This window comes from Monodelphis domestica, chromosome 6 (genome assembly GCF_027887165.1).
Source record: "Monodelphis domestica isolate mMonDom1 chromosome 6, mMonDom1.pri, whole genome shotgun sequence".
Taxonomy (NCBI): domain Eukaryota; kingdom Metazoa; phylum Chordata; class Mammalia; order Didelphimorphia; family Didelphidae; genus Monodelphis; species Monodelphis domestica.
Genome location: NC_077232.1, coordinates 169,829,073 through 169,844,030, shown reverse-complemented (window position 1 = coordinate 169,844,030; position 14,958 = coordinate 169,829,073). Strand labels below are relative to the sequence as shown.

The following is a 14,958-nucleotide window of genomic DNA, read 5'->3' as shown; positions in this document are numbered from 1 at the left end:
AATAAAAAAAATGGAGACTAATAAAAACTCTTACCTACTCTGTAATATGGGTAAAAGGAGGACAACACCTTAAAAACTATAACTGTGAGCTGTCAACAATGGTGATAGAGATGATGATATGTTCAATGATGATGAGAAAGAAAATAATGTGGATGATGATGACTCTACTGGTACTGATGGAATTAATGGAAGTAATAAGGAGACAATCTGGCATAGAGAATCAGAGTGTCAGGGCTAGAGACTGGGGGATCTGAGTTCAAATCACTTTTATTTAACAGTTATGCAATATTTGTAATTGTTTAAATTCTATACACCTCTAGCAAATCTATGAGACTTAGCAAAAAGGCAGAGAGGTGAAAGAGATAGGATACTACTCAAAATTTGAATTTCAGCCCCTTCTTATACTGGCTGTATTACACTGGCCAAGTCACTTCATTTCCCTAAGCCTCAATTTTTTCAAAATGAGAGGAGGTAGACTAATTCACATCCAAAGCCCATGAGCCGATAACATTAAAATCTGCAGTAAATTTCAAATCCTTCTCATTATTGAATAGTTCCTTAGAATCATAATAGTGATATGAATATTAAATCATCACTATTTGGTATGTCTGCATTAGTATGAGTTATTCAAGTAAAACAAAGAAGCAACTTTACTTTTAGGTAAGGGAAGCTTCTCCCTAAATATGTTTGAACTGACATGACTGAAATAGTGTAGACTTTTTGTGGTTGTCTATCCCACTAAAGACTGCCACATCCTGAGCCATTTTCTGATGCAGTGAAGCATGATATAAACATTTTTGAACACACAAGTGTTTTATCCTTTAATCAAAGTTGGGATAATTTGCATCAAAGAAATTTCCAAATAAATAAATAAATATGCTAAATGAAAATCATTTCAGATGATCATGGATTATATAATTTTGAAGACGGATATGAAACTACAGCTGTGGAAGAAACAAATAATTTACTATGAATAGGAGGAGATATCTGTATTTCTCACTATTTAATGTAGGCCATTTCTAGGGGATAATGAGGGGATTCAGAAATTTCAATGTTTTAATAAATGTCTATACAAGCTACTATTATTTTTTTTTGTAGTAGTGGTCTAGATCTGTGGTTTCCTTAGTATGAAGACTTCATTATAGAACTTTCCTTCACTGATGTAGATCTGCAATTCATCTGTACATTATCTCTTGGAGCACAGGTATCAAACATGCAATCCATGGGCATTATACAATACAATTGAATATAGATAATGTTGATATGTGTTATTCTTGGTCATTAGGGATCTCTGTGTATGACTTAGTGAACCAAATTTCTATTATTAATAAGGGATTATATGAATGATAAATGATAACTAAAGATAAGGGCTGTTAATCTTTCCTCCCTTCCTCCCTTTACCCTTTCCTCCCTTCCTCCTCCCTTCCTCCCTCCCTTTTTAATGGCTTCTTCTGTTGGTCTTTCTAAATCAACTCAGGGTGAGTTTTATGATGTCTCAAATAAAATACTCTTCCTCTTCTCTAAGATTAATTAAGGGGGTTATTGGGGAAGAAGGGAAAGATAGGGAATGGAAGGAAAGAGGGTTTGTGGTTTCCCTAATACTAGAATAAGTCTTAGGTTGAAAGATGGTGGAATATAGTTCAGTTTGGGAAAATGGGCTGATAGGTCTGGAAGTTCATAACTATATCACAGCAGAGAAATAAGAGAGAGCTGGGCTTTTGTCCTTCCTTCTTCTGTCTCAAAAGCCAAGAGACCTCAGACTCCTTTCTGTCTCAAAAGCCCAAAGAGACTCTTCTCCTTTCTGTCTCCAAAGCAAAGAGACTCCAGACTTCACTTGGCCAGATCTTTTTTTCCAACAGTCTCTCCTGGTCACATTCCAAGAAGAATGTTCTCTTTTGAATGACAGGCCAGCAGTCCCAGCTACTCCGGCTCCACTGTAAACCATTCCTAATTTTTCTCTTCCACATATTGAACTTTGAAACCATTGTTTTGGGGCACCAAGAGTTATTTTCTTGAATATAATGACACATTAGGACATGAATTTTAGTTACCCTGGATTCCAAGGTAACTCTTTTATTTACTGGTTTCCCAGTTTCTCAAAAACTACTGAATATGAATCCTAGTTAACCTTTTAAAATTTCTTAAATGGCAACTTCTATATATTATGTAGATGCCAGTCTCATGGAACACTATTTTCCTTTTTTTCCAATATTCTCCAAAAAGGAAATTGTTGCCAAAGTTTGCATTTTCTTAAGAGCATGAGAAAGTCTTTACTTCTATGGTTCACACAATACTGGGCAAGATAGCTCTCATCATTCTCAATCCATTGTTCCCTCTACTGGAATCTGGAGCTCTCTCCAGCTTATACACATCTATCACTGAATACATTGAACTAACTATGAGCCCCAAGGCCATAACAAAACGGTGGAATCTGTCTCTGCTTTATTTCTTCATGTTTCTCAAACTTAAACCAACAGTAACATCTGGCAGCGTCTCAGAGGATAGTACTGGACCAAGTTATTCTCACGGATGACTCATCTTCAATGCACTCTCTAGCCTTCTCAATTCTAAAATTACTTATGTGGTGTGCCAAAGGCATCCGTTGGCCCCTATTTGAATATGAGTAACCGATAGTTGAAAACTATTTCTTGATACATGGCAGCAATATACAAGACATTCCTAAATGTTGTTGGTAGTTTGACTCAGCCAAGCATGAAGGAATATAATGTTAAAATAACTGGAAATTTTGTTATAGCTTAGAAAATAGGTCCTATGAGAAAGCATTTTTAATTTCAGAGTTGAAATAGTTGAATCTCAAAAGCTATTCATTTATTACATGCACACTGACACACACTGCATAGTGGGGAACAAAGCTACAGTAAAATTGCATTAGTGACTCTAAGGAACCTTATTAAATGTATTCTTAAATTCATTTTAAAGGAAATTTCTATTTCTGTGTACATGGGAGGATTCTAAAATGAGGAAAATAATCAGGGTAATGTTTATTTTAATTATAAAAAATCTAATGAGTACTCTATACTATGGAGGCTCATAAGAACCTACCTTGTCCCTATCTCTAATGCTGAGTAATTGTGCAACCGAAGGCAAATTTCATAATGGATTTATGAATATTTCTTACATAAATTTTCCAAGAAATATGAGAAGATGTAACATGATTTTATAATATCTTTGGAAAGAAAGAAATTTTAATCTCTGACTTTGGTCTGGGCAGGCTCAGCAATTTTTATCACTGATATGATCAAAGAGATAAAAGAGAAAAAAGTCATAATTATACTCAACTAGTCAATGAACAATCATTTACTAAGTGCCTGCTATATGCTACGCCTAAGGGATCCAAAGAAAAAGAAGGAAACAATCACTAAAGTTGTGAAGCATAGGTCATGTATGTGGTAGCAAAATCAAGAATGAACATTATCTCAACAGTCTGGAAAAATCAACTTCAATAAAGAAGATAAAATATAACAGCCATGAATATAGATTTCTTTCTTTGTGTTCAGAAAATTAATTAGATAATTGTGGGGTGGTTGTAGCTGAAATTGAAAAAAGATGATGTGCAAAAACAAAAAGAAATGAAAAAAAAACTAATGAAATGCTTTTTTGACCACTGAGTTGAATAAAAGCAACACAGAAGAAAAATCTCATCTTGTTTGCTCTAGCATTTATTTTCTATAGATATATTCTCTAATTATATTTTAGAAAGGACTTAAGAGTTTATCCAGAGGAGGGTTCAAAGGATAAGGAAGGTACAGAAAAAAGATGATTGGATAGGTTTAGTCTGTTAAGTATGTAGAAAGCAAATTTGTGTGTGTGTGTGTGTGTGAGAGAGAGAGAGAGAGAGAGAGAGAGAGAGAGAGAGAGAGAGAGAGAGAGAGAGAGAGAGACAGACACAGAGAGAGACAGAGAGACAGAGAGAGAAAGAGAGAGACAGAGACAGAGACAGAGAAAAAGACTGACAGAAAGAGGAGGAAAAGAGAAAGTGAAACAAAGAGAGACAGAGACAGAAAGAAATTGAATGTGTAGTATATGTGTATATTTTTGAGTGGGGAAATAACAAATATCTTGTATAAGTGGAAATTTCCTCTCCTTTGGACTTCATCTCCCAGTATTCTTTCCTTGTCCCCAAATTCCCTTTTCCCTTTTGTGTATGTGCATAGTTATATTGTTTGTATATAGTGCGTTTGACTCATGTGGATGATGCGCAAAAACAAAAAGAAATGAAAAAACTAATAAAATGCTTTTTTGACCACTCAATTGAATATAAGCAACACATAAGAACCATCTCATCTTGTATGTAGTGGGTGTGGCTCACCCACTATATACAAACAATGTATATTTTCAGATATTTAACAATTCAGATATTTTAAAAGTTGCCAATTAGGAGAGGAAATAGCCTTATTTGGTGTTGCTCAAAAGTCTAACAATGAGTGAAAATGACAATCTACAGATTTCACCTCCATGTAAGGAAGACCTTTGAAAAATGAAAAAGGAAGACCTTGGAGTCAAAGGATTGTAGTTTTAGAACTGAATAAAAACTAAGAAGTCACATAATCTAAACCTTCTATTTTAGAGGTGAAGAAACTGAACACCTGAAAAGTCAAGCCATTTGGTCAAGATCAGGGAGATAGCAAGTAACAGAGCCATATTCTAAACTCAGAACTTTTCCTAAATCCAGCATTCATTTCATGATGCATTCTTTTGAGAGTTATCTAACACTAGAAAGGACTTTCTGGCAAAGTGGTAGAATTGCGATCAGTGGTGGAATTTATGTGGATAAAGTACTAATATTAGATTATGCCATTTCTAATGTTTCTTCCAACTCCAAGACTTTAAGCAAAGATTTGCTATTAGCTGATTTTTCTCCCAAACCACAATATTTAGGTGTATTGAATATAATCTTGAACTCTAGATATTATGAAAGTTCCAACATTTGATGGGGAATAGAATTTGTTCCTTCATAAATACTGAAAAATATTGTGTCTCTTGAGTTAAGTTAAGCATAAGCAAGAACAAAGCTCAGATGAATTGGGTGAAAAACTGCTGACAGTATCACTACATCTATTGTGTTGATTGGATGTTACCATGAAAAGAAGTAATTCAGGAGAAGGAAGCATTCCTGCTATACCCGACTAGCAATCACACTGGTTTGGCCCGGCCTCTTTTTCATGAAGGAGGAAAGGAGACATAGAAAATGTGATTTTTAAAAAATGAATCAAACATAAATAATGTGACTTTTAACAGCAATGCAAGTATAAAACACAACTGCAAGGAACACATGATGAAAAAAAGTTTTCCACTGCCATAGAAGGAAATGATGGAGTCTGAATGCAGACAGAGGCATACCATTTTTTATTTCTCCTTCATGATTTTTTTCTTATAAAAGTATTTTCTTTCACATGATAAATATGGAAATGTGTTGCATAATTACATATGTATAATGCAGTCTTCTGTCCATTCCACCACCCAATTACTTTCATATTTCACAGTGATTTTACCAACATTTATGTTTATTTTTCTGTTATCCATCAAAGAATGGTACATTCTTTGAGTCTGCTTACTTTAGAAGCTAAGTGATGCAGTGGAAAAAGTACCAGACCTAAGGTCAGGAAGACCTGAGTTCAAATTCAAATACTTATTGGCTGTGATACCCTGGGTAAGTCACTTAACCCTATTTGCCTCTTCTGTAAAATGAGCTAGAGAAGGAAATGGCAAAATGCTCTAGGCTCTTTGCCAAGAAAGTCCCAAATGGGGTCATGAAAAGTTGGACATGACTGGATATCAACACCAAATTTGTAAAATGTTTCAGATAATTTTTTCTTCCTCAGTGTGAAATTGTGCAGCCGTTAACAGTTTTCAGTTAATGATCTATAGTTCTGCAAGGTTTAATCAGGACAAAACATACACTCCAGGTTACTATCATGCCAGAATCTTCTGTCTTTTGTTATCCTTTGTGAATCAATATTCCATTGGGTGTTTCTATGCTATTAATGAACCCTTTAGAGTAGAAATACCTGTGAATATGTTCCTACTTTTGAATTCTAGAACTATATTATTACCTCTATTCTGGCAGGAAGAATACACACACACACACACACACACACACACACACACACACACACACACGAGTTTTTTTTTTTCTTTCTGAGGCCACAGTATTGTTTTCAGTTAATTCTGGAGCAATTTACTCCACATTTGTTATAATACTAAAGATTGAATGTATATATTAGTTAAGAAGTTGCCAACTCAAGAAGTTCTGGGATTCAAGTCAAGGAGACCTGAGATCAAATCCTACATCTGGCAGGTATAAGCTGTGTAACCAGGGAAATCCCTTACCCTCTGTGTGCCTATAGGAGACTAGGAATTTGTGGAAATTTTTAATGAGAAAAGTGTACTAACGAAGTCTTCCTCTTAGTTTGATTTTTGACAGTAACTATTCTCTAAACTTAAGCAATAGAACTATATGCTAGCAGGTGAGTGTGACCACTACTTGACCTTAGTCAGCAGAATTCCCAGATTTATTACACCTAAGACCCAAGATATCGAGACACTGGAAAACTGTAGTTGCCCAATTTTCATTACTGAGTGGTTGCCTTCATGACTTGAGTGACTCTATTTTGCTTAATGAAAATCTAAATAAAAAAGACTACATTGATTAGCTTGGTGAAGCTTCCACCCATATCAAGGTGCCAGAATGATTCCACAAAGGACACCCACTTTACAAGGATTTTTCTAAGGCTTCTTTCCTACTAATGGAGCTATGAGTGCCTCTCTTTCTTTCATCCTTCAAATTCCTCTGGTGACCACATTGCCTTTCTGATTTTCATGGTGCTCCTATGTTTCCAACCCTGGTCCTCCTAGGGCTACACTGACTCAAGCAATGCTGGGATTATATATTAAATTACCAGCAGAATATAATTTGTATCTGTACAGGGAGTTGCTGTGTTGGTGATTACACAAATTGCCCAAATCATAGATCATTTGTGTATCTGCCTTTAGAGGACAGATAGACTACTTGTTAAAAAACAGTGTTTTCTGATGACTATTAAAATGAAAGCACAATGAAAGGATTTGTAAATTCCACACATATCATTGTCCCATACATATGTAACAACCATATATTATATTTATAATACAGAGAGATAGAACACATAATACAAAAATAAAAATGCATAATATATTTATAAGTAGAAAAAGATTTAACATTTGCTTAATGGTTTTTTCAGCATTTGCACAGAATTTAAAATGAATGCCAATTCAGCATTTTCTATCAGCTTTTCCTTCATTTCCATATATCAAATTCTAGGCTTAATACATTTTTTCTCTATTTTTTTCCATGTTGTCAAAACAAGTGTTCTCTTTTACTTCTCAAAATAGCATGTTGATTGTTTTCCCAAAAAATTTATGTTTGCCTTATCAACTCGTAAACAAACTAACAGTACCTGGATGTTTTGAGTTTGCCAGCTTATTTTATCCTCTTTCTTTCATCCACCAAAGTTAAGGAAATGGCATTTTCATTCTCAGGAGATAGTTTGTCTATTCACAGAATCTCAGAAAAGAATGTGACCTCAGTGGCCATATAATCCAACTTGAAAATATTAAAAGCACACTTTCTATAGTATATATGACATATGATCACTCAGCCTTTGCTTCATGACCTTCCGTGAAGGGAAACTCAGAATCTCCCAAGGAAGTCCCTCCTTTGTAGGATAAGTTTAATTCTTAGGAAATTTTCCTTTGTATTATGCCTAAATATACCCTTTTTGTATCATATATTAATTGTACCTAGTTCAGTACCCTACACCAAGCAGAGCAAAGGTGATTTGTCTTTCATGTGCCAAGCCAAATATTTGAGGCAGATATCTTGCCACATCTGAATCTTATTTTCTCCAAGTTAACTGTCCTTAGATCCTTCAATTTTCTTAAAAGGCTCAAGGAGTTTATTATTGGAGTCATCCACTATTGGGGTCTGAAAAAATTATGCTAATCCTGTCTTTACTATATCAAGTCAAAGGATTTATATTATATCCATTAACCTTCTCCTTGCCTCAGTTTTCCTTGCTATAAAATTGACACAGTAATAGCTGGAATCTATCTATCTGCTTCCCAAGGATGCTGTTGGGTTTCAAGAATCTATCAGTAAAACTTCCTATTTTACAGAAGAAACGATTTTATAAATAGAAAGCTTTACTAAGTGAGTCATTATGTTGAATGGGAAAAACATTCATAAAAATAGTGACAGTAAAAGCTGGAGCAATAGTTTCTAATTTGGTAATAACCATGTGTCCAGCCACTTCTGTCTCATAGATAGCCAGTTGTGTGCACTGGAAGAGCCTTAATGCTTGGATCAAGTTTGAATTTTAAAGTGGTCACTGAAGTAAGAATGTTTGCTTAACGTAGAATAGAATTAATCCATTTTTGAGCTTCAAAAATGTATATTTATTTGATTTTACATTTATTCCCTTTTCAAATGTATAGGTACAAAATGGAGCTCTAAGATCTTAAAGGCTCACAGCTTTATTATGGCATAAAATGAAATTATAAATATTTGCTCAAAATATTCATTTTGTGATTCTTTTGTCTAACATCTTTTGCTAAATATTAGGGATTCTTCTTTTCAAATGAATCTGTGATTTCATGGGTTATTTACTTATAACAAATGCAATAAAGACAAAAATGTAAAACAGGTAACCAAACAAAAAATCCTGTCCTTGATGGAATTTACTTCTAGTCAAGAGAAGTAAATATGTGAACATATAAGAAAATGTAAAGTATATGCAATATAAATAAAGGAAATGCTACATATTTTCTTTGGACTAATAATGCTAACCATGGGGAGTTAGAAGGGCAAATTGGGTGGAATATAGCTAAGAATCTTTGCAAAACTTTTATATTAGTCTAGGTGCTATGTAATGTATCTGATTGACAAGTGATGATCTTAAAAAAGAAGGTAGCTCATATTTTGTTTATCTCTCTGTTAAATGAGAATAATAATATCAACTCTCACCTTCTTAAAAATTCTCACCAAGCCCTTTTATAAATTATAGGAAAAGTCTGTGAAAGTAAAAAATTTTCCTTTATAGTGCTATATTTAAAAAGGAAAATAATATATTATTCAAAACTTGAAGGCAAAGGGAATGCTAATATGAATTCAACTTCTGGATACAAAGTCCTTTTTGGAAACCTATAATTAGGAGAGAGTGGCTATAGGGAAGCTATAATTTTTCCATGGAAATAAATACCATCCAATTATAACTGCCCACTTAAAGTTAACATTATAGAGTCTGGAAGTTTCTTATTTTGCCAAATTCTTAAAAATCAAAAACAGAACATGTGACAAAATTATAATTGCATACTCCTCTCCAAATAAAATGAAGTATCTGATGAATAATGGGGTAAGACATCTAATGAACAATAGGATTGATTTTCTTCAGGTTTTGGTTCTGCAACCTGCATTTTCTTTAATCAGTTGACTGGTAGATGCAAATTCAAAAAAGAAAAAGAAAGGGAAGAAGACAGTGGAAGAACATCAAGTCATGTCCAGGTAGGGGGAAAAAAATCAAACTCAAGTCCCACTGTAAAAAAATCACTTAGAAATAGGTAGAAATCCATTATCTAAGTTTCAAAAACAAAAACAAGTAGCATTCTGCTAAGGACAGAGAGAATAAACTTGAAGTTGAAAAATGTAAGATTCTCTTTCACATTCACTTAGCTAGTGACCTTGGGGAGAATGCTAATTATCCTGAAATTTTATTTAAACAGGAGCCCTACATAACTGTCTTATCTTTACCATTCTATAATCTCTACACAAGACAGAACTTAAAAGTAATTGGATTGGGGCAGACTTCAAAATTCTTTCTCCAAATGAAGGAATCAGCTCATTCCTTTAAAATAATCATGTTGAAAGACCACAATCATAATGCTGCCATTGAATGAACTTTTTTTTTGGAATCGGGCAAAATTAGGAAATGTTTTTTTCACTAGTCATTTAAGAGAAGATTTATAGAGAAATATGATGGTTTTGTTTAATTATTTGTATAGCTGAAACAAAGCAGAGCCTTTTGACTTATTTTTATCCTAAAGACAGAATTGAGAGCAATAGGTAGAAGTTAAGAAAGAGCAAATTTTGTTCTAATACATGGAAAATGTTATTATATCTTATCAATTAGAGTTATCCAAAAGTGGAATAGGCTGCCTTGAGAAGTAGCAAGTTTCCTTTTTTAAAATTCTCTTTATGCAAAGGCTTAATGAGCAATTGACAGTTAGATGGTATGGGATATTTATTTTCAGATATGAATTGAATTACATGGCTATAGAAGTTCCACCCAGATCTGACATTCTGTGATACTTTCATTTTGATTTAAATCGTTAAATTATAGCTTGATTATGAATGTGTTATTATTTCCCCAGATTTTGTGCTGAGTAACATTGAGATATTTCCAAAAATAAAATGTCATTTTAGTGGATAAAATTTTTATATAGCCAAAATATGTGATACAGTCTCTAAAACAAGCCTAAAAATGGGATTTACCAAGTTATTTCAGGTTCCATAATTGGCATGAGTAGCTAAGTTTCTAGACTTTGTGTAAGTGAAAATTCATATTGTCCTGGGTGATCAGTAAAAGACATTGATTAAAGAAAATATTGCCCTACATAATATAAAAGTACTCCAAATTGTATGTTTATTAAAATAATTTTTATACAGAAACATGTTGAAAAACTCTAAAAGGGGATAGATTGATTGGGAAGAACCTAGATGGACTGATGATAGAAAAAAACCAACTTGGGACCTCCCCAGGGCCAGTAAAGCAAAACTCCTTAAGATTATGGAAAACCATGTTTGTGGAGGTTAGGGAAATTGTAGATAAACTTAACAGGGTCCCTGTCTCTAAAACTGAATCTCCACCAGCTCTTCTATACTCCCCTCATGGGTAAAGGTCTTCTGGTCTTCTCAATCCCTCCTTCTTAGCTTCCTGATCTATCTAGACCCCAAAACTATCTGACTACCTTACTAACCTAAATATGACAGATTATCTCTAAAAGGCTGAGGATACAGGATTCACAGATGGACTGAGTCCTTCTCCAGCCTGGGGGTTGGTTTCCTCCATAAAACCCAAAGTCCCATTTATAAAACCCTTGGGTTTGCCTTAACCAAGTTGTCACAGCCAGATTGGTTTCAGCACTTAGCGGAAACAAAAATATCCTTCAAGGTATTACCCTGAACCCAGGAACCTACTAATCTTTCCACAAGACTAGCCAGTTCCCAGGAAATGAGAGAGCCAATGTACTCCCTTCCAGCTCAGAGAGAAGCAAAACATGAAAATGGCAGTTAATCTCAGTTAACTCCCAAGATCCTCCTCTGCAGTGCCTTTCCTTCCAGAATCTTTTCCCCAGGGTTTGTGGCTAAATTCTCTTACCTTTCTCTTAGTGACAATCTTTACATTTTTTCCTATCCCTTATTCCTTATCCTTACAATGTCATGGTAAAGTTATAGAGCATGACAATTGCAAAGAATCTTATAGATCAACCCATCTGATCACTTCATTTTACAGTGAAAGCCAGGAACATTTTGCTAATAATGACAGAGATAAAAAGGGGCAAAAGCAAAATTTGAACTCAGAAGAGTTGGCACCTCTAGTGGACTGGACAAGGGCTTACTTACATTATGAAAAATTATAGCAATGGTAAAGAGTTCTAAAATGCATTTTGTGATATGTGTGTGTCCTGTGTATATAATCTAAGGTATAGCAGTACAAAATAATTTCATATCTTTCCATTCCTTCCATAAATTTGAAAGCATGAGATTTCCAGAAAAGTCACTAAAAGATGAAAAACAAGTTTTATTTCTCCCAAGTTCACTCCTACCTTGACTCCTTATCTGGGCTATTTTTTACCTACAGCATATTGAAAATCACACCTAAAAGCATAAAGAATAATTTAGGCCAGAACTTAACTTTGTATAGCATTTTCTCTAGAGATGTTAACCTAAAGGTGGATTGATTCAAGATCATAAAGAGTGTTAGATAGGATACTATATTTGGAATGAGGATACTCTGGTATCAGATATTACCTTTATAAACTTACATACATACACCCAGATATATAGTCCATGAGTAAGTCATTTGTCTTCTGAATCTCAGTTTTTTCATTAGTAGATATAGTAACTATATCTCAGAAGACTATTTTGCGGCTCAAATGAAATAATGCATGGAAAGCACTTACCGAGGACAGCTGGGTGACTCAGTGGATTAAGAACCAGGTCCAGAGACTGGAGGTCCTGGGTTCAAATCTGATCTCAGACTCTTCATTGACCTTGTACAAGTCACTTGATCTCCATTGCCTAGTCGTTACCACTCTTCTGCCTTAGAACCAGTATACAGAATTGAATTTAAGATGGAGGGAAAGGATTTTTTTTAAAAAAAGAAAGCACTTTCCAAATTTTATAAATGATAGTTATTACTAAAGTTTTCTTCTTTTCCTAGAATTCACATGGAAATACTCCAAAGACAAATAACTCTCCTAATGTAATTGTTCTTTTGTAACTTTTGTCTAATGAACAATTATGTAGTTGAATAAATGTAGTAAGATATATGCTTATATTTGTAGCAGTTTTGCAATCTTTCTAATAGAAAATAGAGAAAGTTGGGTGATAGGTATTTCATTCTGTTCTGTAATGATTTTGATCCTCTGGGTGAAGTTGCAATTATTGGAACTTTTTTTCCCCTATGTAGCTTAATATTTAGCATGAAGGCATTTATTAAGAATTGATTTTTAAGGTTTTGTTTCTTTTTTTGGAACACTGTTAGATCTGGGTGATTAGGTATAGTAGTTTATTCTATGAAAATACTTGAACTATAGTAAAAATTTATTAGTTAATTAGTGGGATATTTTGAAGTCTGTGTTTGTAGTATTGGTATATGTCATCTGTAAGTTCATGAAATATAGTACAGAATTCTAATTAGGTTGTATCTTCCTATGTACATGGTATGCTAAGTTTCTGCAACTTGCAATAATATATTGAAATTCCATTAATTCTTAGAGGAATGAGTTTGAAATATAATTGGAAATGATGATAAATAGATAAAATAGAATACAACATATATTATACTAATTTGTGATTTTTTTAATTAATATTTTACTGGCTGGGAACTCTTGCTATCTGAGTTTCCTGAACTTTATAATTTCTGGTGGCAATGACTTGGTCCTAAATTTCCATCATTAACTTTACAATTTGCATAGGCATACTGCATGATTCCATCATTTCCCCCAACACTTCTTTGTCTAAAGTTTTTGTTTGAGATCATGTAGATATTACCAATGGAGAATCTTTTTTCATTATTGGAGGCTACTTGTTCCATAGATTCCTCTTTGATTTAATCTACTTTTACTTAAGTTAGATAAACCAAATAATGTATATTCCTTTAGTCCTTTACATACATTAATTAAATGATGTGCACCTGATCCAAAAAACATTTCTGAAGGATTTTTACTTATTTATTAAGTGCTCTAAAAATTCTATTAATTCTCTTCCTCTTTTTTTTTTTGGGTGGTGGGGCAGTTATGGAAGAGGGTATTATAGGAATATAGTTAGGGATGTTCTGGTTTTCTAGGGTTAGTGGAAAGAAAGGAATTTTAAGATAAACTCTGGGAAAGGATTCTGGATAGTAAGGAATTGTGGGAGTCTAAAACTGAAAATAACCGAACTTCACCTCCTTCTTGGATTTTATCTGAGCTGGGAGTGGGTTTTGTCTCTGCCTACAATTCCAAACTCAAGGAGGCATTTTGTTCTAAGAGTTTCTCCCTGGACAGTCAGAATTTTTGTGGAGAAAATCTTTGGCCTCCAGGTAGAGGGTTTACTTGGAGAAACTCAATTTTCTGGAGTCCAGACACCATCTGACAGTGTTCTAGAGGGATGTAAGATGTTCAGATTTGTATTGATTTGTAGGCAGATTGAATGTAGGCAGAGACAAAACCCATTCCCAGCTCAGATAAAATCCAAGAAGAAAGTGAAGTTCAGTTATTTTCAGTTTTAGACTCCCACATTTCCTTCCTACCCAGAATCCTTTCCCAGGGTTTACCTTAAAATCCGCTTCTTTTACCAACCCTAGAAAACCAGACCATCCCTAACTATATTCCTTTCTATAGCTACCCTCCAGTTCATTAATATTGCATGGAGTTTCATCAAAATATTTTGTAAATCTGTTATGGTTCACTTAAAGATTATAAGTGTGTATTAATACTGACATTACATTGAGGTTAATTGAAATAAACATTTTCTTGGCATTCGTTTTGTTTTCTTTTTAACCCTGACCTTCTGTCTTAGAATCAATACTGTGTGTGGGTTGCAAGCCAAAAGAGTGGTAAGGGTTAGGAACTGGCAGTTTTAAGTGACTTGCCCAGGGTCACACAGGTAGGAGTATCACTCAATCCATTGAGCCACCTAGCTGTCCTGCCATTCAGTTTGGATTTCAGAATGCCAGTTAAGTTGCTCAATGTATTCAACTCTAGCTTTCTTCTTGAGAGCTTTATATTTTAAATGTTTTTGCCTGGAGGAGACAAAAAACTTCATTAAGCATATTCTTTGACCACTACTTCAGTTTGAAAGTTTGGTTTAAATTAGCAGTTTTCATTTCCTATATTTCTTTAGTATAAATTGAGAATGTTGTACTCAAGAGGTCCTGGGCTCAGACCTGTCCTCAGAAACTTCCTAGCTTTGTGACTCTGAGCAAGTCACTTAACTCCAATTCCCTAGCACTCACTACTCTTCTACCTTGGAATTGATATTTAGTTTTTATTCTCAGCTGGAAGGTAATGGTTAAAAAAAAAGAAAAAGATGCTATATTTTTTAGAACAAAGGATATGGTACTATCACTAAGGAATGATACTTTGAGATGAAGGACTTGTTTGATGTATTTTACACTGGAACCATAACTTGGCATCAAC

General features: G+C 34.1%; 1 long non-coding RNA gene across 2 annotated transcripts in view; it reads right to left on the bottom strand.

The window, feature by feature from the left end:
- LOC103101252 (uncharacterized) overlaps window positions 1-14,958 on the bottom strand; it is a 205,521-nt gene that overhangs the window by 52,692 nt on the left and 137,871 nt on the right. The window contains exon 3 of one of the 2 annotated variants that reach the window (XR_008912898.1): window positions 12,238-12,377. The exons of the other annotated variant lie outside the window; for it this stretch is intronic. This is a non-coding gene — a long non-coding RNA (uncharacterized LOC103101252). The remainder of the gene's footprint in view (window positions 1-12,237; window positions 12,378-14,958) is intronic. 2 annotated transcript variants of the gene reach the window in all.